Source organism: Syngnathoides biaculeatus, chromosome 20 (assembly GCF_019802595.1).
Source record: "Syngnathoides biaculeatus isolate LvHL_M chromosome 20, ASM1980259v1, whole genome shotgun sequence".
Classification (NCBI taxonomy): Eukaryota; Metazoa; Chordata; class Actinopteri; order Syngnathiformes; family Syngnathidae; genus Syngnathoides; species Syngnathoides biaculeatus.
In genome coordinates, this window is record NC_084659.1 from 1,587,406 (window position 1) to 1,594,141 (window position 6,736).

Below are 6,736 nucleotides of genomic sequence, written 5' to 3' on the forward strand. Positions count from 1 at the left end.
AGCGTTTTTGCCAAAATGCAGGTTCATTGTCTTGCTGGATTTTGCTCACTCAGGAGGATGGGAGGCCCCGTAGCTCAGTGGTTAGAGCACTGGTTTGGTAAACCAGGGGTTGTAGGTTCGTATCCCGCTGGGGCCTCCACTCCCTGAGAAGCGTTGTGTCAGGAAGGGCATCCAGCGTAAGGGACAAGCCGAAAGAATCCGACCAACTCAGCAGGATGGATTCACTCTTCACATGTTTCCAATTTGTCATGAAAAATGGATTTCACAGGTGCAAAGGACAAGAGCTTTGTGGGTTCCAAATCACAGGTAGGCGTGTGTGTGTGTGTATAGCACAAGTTAAAAACAAAAAGGTCGGGAGAGTAATTTGTCTCGCAGTTCACAGAAAGAGTGCCCTGACATTTTTACCCCAAGATCTACTTTTCAATCAACCAGCCTCTTGTGATTGATGGGGAGAAGGGGGGGGGGGGGGCGTTAAAGAGAGACCGTAAACAGGAGGCCACCTTGCTAGAACAATGACAATGAGACCTGGAAGGTCGTGATTGGGAAGAATGGCCTCCCCAATCAGAATTTGAGTGGTGTTGTTACTGGACTTCTGTGCTAATCACGGATTGTCCATAACAAACACAATGTTCAGGCCTAAGGGTGTTCACGTGTCCACCTGGCACCAGGACACCCTAGGTTGCAGTTCGATGATCGACTTTGTGGTTGTGTCATCGGACTTGCGACCGCATGTCTTGGACACTCTGGTTGAAGAGAAGGGTGGAGCTGTCAACTGATCACAACCTGGTGAGTTGTCTCCAATGTTTGGGGGAAGATGCCAGTCCGACGTGGCAGGCCCAAACGTATTGTGAGGGTCTGCTGGGACGGCTGGCAGATTCCCCTGTCAGAAGGAATTTCAACTCCCACCTCCGAAGGAATTTTGCTCATGTCCCAGAGGAGGCGGGTGACATTGAATCAGAGTGGACGATGTTCCGCGCCTCCATTGCTGAGGCGGCCAACCGGACCTGTGGCTGTAAGGTGGTCGGTGCCTGTCATGACAGCAAACCCACGAACACGTTGGTGGACACAAACAGTGAGGGATGCTGTCAAGTCCTATCGGGCATCTCTGGCCTGTGGGACTCCCGAGGTAGCTGATAGATATTGGCTGGCCAAGCGGAATGCAGCTTCGGTGGTCGCTGAGGCAAAAACCCGGGTGTGGAAGGGGTTCGGTACGGCCATGGAGAACGACTTCAGGACGGCTTCAAGGAAATTCTGGTCCACCGTCCGGCGACTCGGGAGGGGGAAGCAGTGCACCGCCAACACTGTGTATAGTGGATATAGGGATGGAGCACTGCTGACCTCAACTCAGGATGTTGTGAGATGGTGGGGAGAATACTTTGAAGACCTCCTCAATTCCACCAACACGCCTTCCCACGATGAAGCTGATTCTGGGTGCTCTCAGGCGGGCTCTTCTATCTCTGGGGTTGAGGTCACCGAGGTGGTTAAAAAGCTCTTTGGTGGCAGGGCCCCAGGAGTAGATGAGATTAGCCCGGAGTTTGTAAAGCCTCTGGATTTTGTGGGCCTTCCCTGGTTGACACGCGTCTGCAACATCACGTGGACAGTGGGGACAGTGCCTCTGGATTGGCAGACTGGGAATGTGGTCCCCCTTTTCAAGAAGGGTGTTTTCCAACTATAGATGGATCACACACCTCAGCCTTTCAGGTAAGGTCTACTCAGGGGTACTGGAAAGGAGGGTCCGTCGGGAAGTCGAGTCTCGAATTCAGGAGGAGCAATGTGGTTTTCGTCCTGGCTGTGGAACAGTGGACCAGCTCTACACCCTCGGCAGGATCCTTGAGGGTGAATGGGAGTTCCCCCAACCAGTCTACATTTGTTTTGTGGACTTGGAGAAGGTATTCGACCGTGTCCCTCGGGGAGTCCTGTGTGGGGTTCTTTGGGAGTATGGGGTACCGAAGCCCCTGATAACGAGCTGTTCGGTCCCTGTACGACTGCTATCAGAATTTTGTCCACATTGCGGGCCATACGTCGGACTCATTTCTGTTGAGACTTGGACTCCGCCAAGGTTTCCCTTTGTCACCAATTTTGTTCATAACTTTTATGGACAGAATTTCTAGACGCAGCCGAGGCGTAGAGGGTGTCCATTTTGGTGACCTCAGCATCGCATCTCTGCTCTTTGCACGTGATGTGGTTGTGTTGGCTGGGGCCGGGATTGAACCCAGGACCTCAGAACTGTGAGGCCAACACTTTTACCAGCTAATTCACTGTGCTGCCCTATTTGATCCATATAATATAAATTATTGGTGTGATTATAGTAATATTTCAGAGGTTGAAGTTACCGGGAGTAGAGATGTCTGCATAAATTGTGGTGATCATTGTTGACAGTTTTTTGGGTTCATGCGTGAGGCCTGCAAGGATGTGGCACTCGCCCGCCTTGTTTTTATTATTTTAATGATGACACCCAAATAAATTGATTTTTCCACATATTAAATTATATAATGTAATTTCTGGGTCCTAGCTGTTGCTCATGTGGTGCAATGATACATGACAGTAATGTATGATATAATGCCAACTTGAACAAACCCCACTTTGGAAACTCAAGAAAGCTGTATTCTTTTTTTTAATTTCCAGAAAAGTTCTTGAAAAAAAAAGTTTTTCAAATATGGACCATGAAGACCCATACTTTGAACACAAGGTATTTTGTCCAATCTTTTAGTGATGTCAACATCAAATCAGCAAATGATTGATTGAGTAGTAGTGTATTTGTGATCTTTAATACATAACACTTGTTAAAACAGTGAGTTTGACTCAATTTGCTTGTACAGTATGTCTAATCCATTTTTTCCATTTAAAAGAAATGAATGTCTTTCAACCATTGGGAAGCTTCCATGATCAAAATGCTCTCAACTTCAAGCAAATGGGGCCCAGGCAAAATGGACCCCCCAAAAATAAAAAACTGCACAGCTGGGGCAATGTGGAGGATCACGAGCAGACGGCCTCTGAGCTCCACTATCAGATAATGATGACATGATGTCGCACTCTCATCACTGATGAAAAATCCAAACTTGATATGACACGTCACGCTCACAACAAGCGATGGAATTTTTCTTTGTGGGAAATCTGTGACCTGTAAAACCAAATGGCACAAAAGAAACTGGAAAGATTTTTTTCCCTCCTCAGTTTGTGATCAGATTCTCTCCTCCATATAGTCCTGAGCAACACGACAGGGGGTGTGTGGCTCACATGCACACATACACACATGCACAAAAGCACACAAACCCAGACGCACACAGGAGTTGTGAATGTGAAAATATTTACCCAAGTCTGTGCTATCTTTCTGATTCAAATATTGATATTTCTAGAATTGTTTTGGGCGGCACAGTGGATCAACTGGAAAGTGCTGGCCTCACAGTTTTGAGGTCCCGGGTTCAATCTCGAACCCGCCTGTGTGGAGTTTGCATGTTCTTCCTGTGCCTGTGTGGGTTTTCCCTGTGCAGTCCGGTTTCTTCCCACATCCCTAAAAAATGTGCAACATTAATTGGACACTCTATATTGCCTCTAGGTGTGATTGTGAGTGCGACTCTTGAGGTTTGCTGGTCCTGTTGTACATCTCAAGGGATGCAACAGTATGATTCGTCTAGTATGACCTCAACCTAATGTCTGTGAACGTACAATACTTACAAAGACGAAAGTTTCCCAAGGTTCAAAGGTTTAGAACACATTCAGCGTACTGACCTTGACAGGTCTAAAGAACGCTGGTACATTACTGCCCCTATAGCTACAGTAAATGTGTCAGGGAAAATACACAGCTCATTTCTTTCCATGGCACTTAGCGATCCTAGACTGTAGCACCTTTTGTTTTGTAGATCCTCAAGAGCTTTTAACAAGTCTTTTCATGAGACCCACATCTCTTTTTCTGGAGGAAGAGATGCATCCCAGTCTCTCTCGTCAGATGACAGTTCTCAGAGTATCGCCTTGCATGACAATGGGAGCAGCAAAACCCAAGGGGTCATACAGACTGTTTATAGTTCACAGTACTCCCTGACGTGTGAATGGTTTTGTCTCATTTGATTCAAGGTAGGTAAAACTGTCAGCTTGTAGGTTCTGTTGGAGGACGCTTTTTCCTCCGCGTGTTCGTTTAATTTCAGGTAGTGAGAATGTTGGTTATCCAAATACTGGAGACAATGAACAGTTTCTTCGAAGCTTTTACTTACAGAATATTCTTGGCACAAATGAGTGACAGACAATGGCTGTAGTAGATCAAGTTCAAAGATACAGAGGACTTGCAGCATTCTTATACTATCAGAAGGATCCGCATCACAAAAGTATGAAAGAAAAATAAAGAGCATCACAAAATATCTGCATCATAATGACTAAACCAAATCTATCTGGTAATAACAGGCACATTCCTATGTCCTGGTCTCTAGTAAACATTTCAGCAAGATTCACTTAAGGTTAACTGATGAGTTGGCATGCCACAGGGCGTTGTTCAACAAGCGGAAACTGGGAGGTGGTAAAGGCGGCAGAGCAGCAGTAGGTGTTACCATACGGAAATTCCAGGATAAGTCCATCATTGCATTTGCATTTGATGAGAGGGCGCGTGGCGATGAGGAGATGTCTACCCAAAAGATTAACTGGACGGTTAGGTGCAAAGACAAAAGAATGCAAAAAAGTCTGAAAAACATTGAACAGTCACTGGAGTTGTCAATTGCAGGGCAGTTTCTTCGCCCTTGAATCAAACAAGTGAGATGGTTTTCCTGGTAAGAGAGGTATCAGGTGGCAGGGCTGTGATAGTAGAATGCTGAGCTCCTGTGTCGACCATAAATGATAAAGTGAATCCTCCTACCGTCAGGATCATCAAAGCCTCCTGCAGGCCGAAACATGTGAATTCAGGGCACCATCATTGTGGAAACTGTCCACCAGAGGGCGGTAGATACTGTTGGTTTGGCACTGAGGGATATTCTTGTTGCTGCTGCGGTAGCTGCTGGTGGTGTGTAAGATGTCCTCTCTCTCGGGATTGTAACCTCGTCAATTGTAGCCACGTGCAAGTTGTTGGCCTCTGCCTCTCCATCTGGATGCTTGAGGTCGCTGTCTGCAAGTGCGGGACCAATGAACAGGCCGTCCACAATTGAAGCACATGTCACAGCTACCAGGGAGCGCACCTTGTCCCATGAATGAACCTGCTTGATACATCATGCACTCGGAACCAACAGGACATGAGATCACAGCAAGAGCAGCTTCTTCCTGCTTTTTCAGATTTTGTAACTGCAACATAGCAAGTTGTGTTTCTGTACTTTTGTGTTTGCCTACCTTAGACTAGTTTTTTTAATTAGCATGTCTCCTCAAATGAGGTTTAAGATGTGACAACCACCGGTCAACCTCAGCACCAGGAAGGTCTGAATTGGCCTCCATGGCCTGCGCCGCAGACTTGGGAACGCCCTTCAAAATTACTGCCCGGAACACTTGCGAATCCAAGGCGGAGACCGTAGAGGTGTGTCCTGTTTTCAGAGTATAATCAGTGAGGGCTTGATCAACAAAAGCTGCGGCCTCGTCATCTGCTTGGGAGCAAACACCAGATCTGAAATAACACAGTCAGGGAAGGGAAACAAAGCATCCAATGCTGTAGACAAGGTCAAATAATTTTCTCAGGTAAGAGCCTGAAGATCAGGGAGAGAAGAAAAACCTGAATTTGGCATCATAGTATTCAACTGTGAAAGCGGACATGATTGTGTAAGAAGGACACGGATATCACCTGCTGTTAACATTTGTCCCTTAACCACTCTCTGCACTGCTTGAAGCCAATCGACACCACCAGATCAAATAGGTGGAAGTTTCTGCATCAGCGCAGTCACATCAGTGGGAGACAAAGGTTTGTAAAACATAGCAGAGTTACCAGTAGCCGGATCAACTTTGGCCAACATGGGAGCCTGTAAGATTTGGGAACGAGTCACAGGCCGATGAGGAGGAAAAGCTGGACCTTTGGAAGATTTCTCGGGGTCTTCAGGTCCTCTGGTTTGATCCAGAACAGAGTCGTGGTGGGCACCTGAAAGATTCTGGACATGACACTTTAATTCTGTTACTTGGTTCTATAACTGATCAATGTACAACCTGTTTTCCACTTCCCCACTTGAAGGGCTTCTACCAGCATATACAGCAAATTCCTGTTTTCTCTTCAGTCGGGCTGCTTCTTGTTCAGCGCGGAGGGCACCTTTCTGCTCTTCCACTTCAGCGTTCGCTCTGTCTTCATGTTCAGTGGTGATTCTCTCAAGTTGATCGCTAATATTTTGTGGAATCTCTTGGTGTCTAATTGCGGCTTATACATTCCTAGTTGATTCAAACGTGTGAATGGGTCGGCTCTCAAATCTGCAACTTTGTCCAATTTTCCTTTTAATTCCCTAATGGCAGCAGTCACTCCAGCAGCCACAGTTACTACAACGGTATTCATGTTTGATGTTTTTTGTGAGCGAGTGAGAGACGTTTGATCATCAACATCAACTTCAAGTTGACCAGCAGTTACATTCTACACTGGAGCCTGAAATTAACCTAAAGCTTTCCTAACTCCATGGTAAGGTGACAGTACACATGAGTTATTTGGAGACAACGCCGAAAGATGTTTCTCCTCCAAGTAAGGAGGCAGTGCGGAGGGCACTTTGGGTGTTGACGGAAGGATCCGCATCACAAAAGTATGAAAGGAAAATAAAGAGCATCACAAGAGAATTGCATCATAAAATGAAGAGCATCA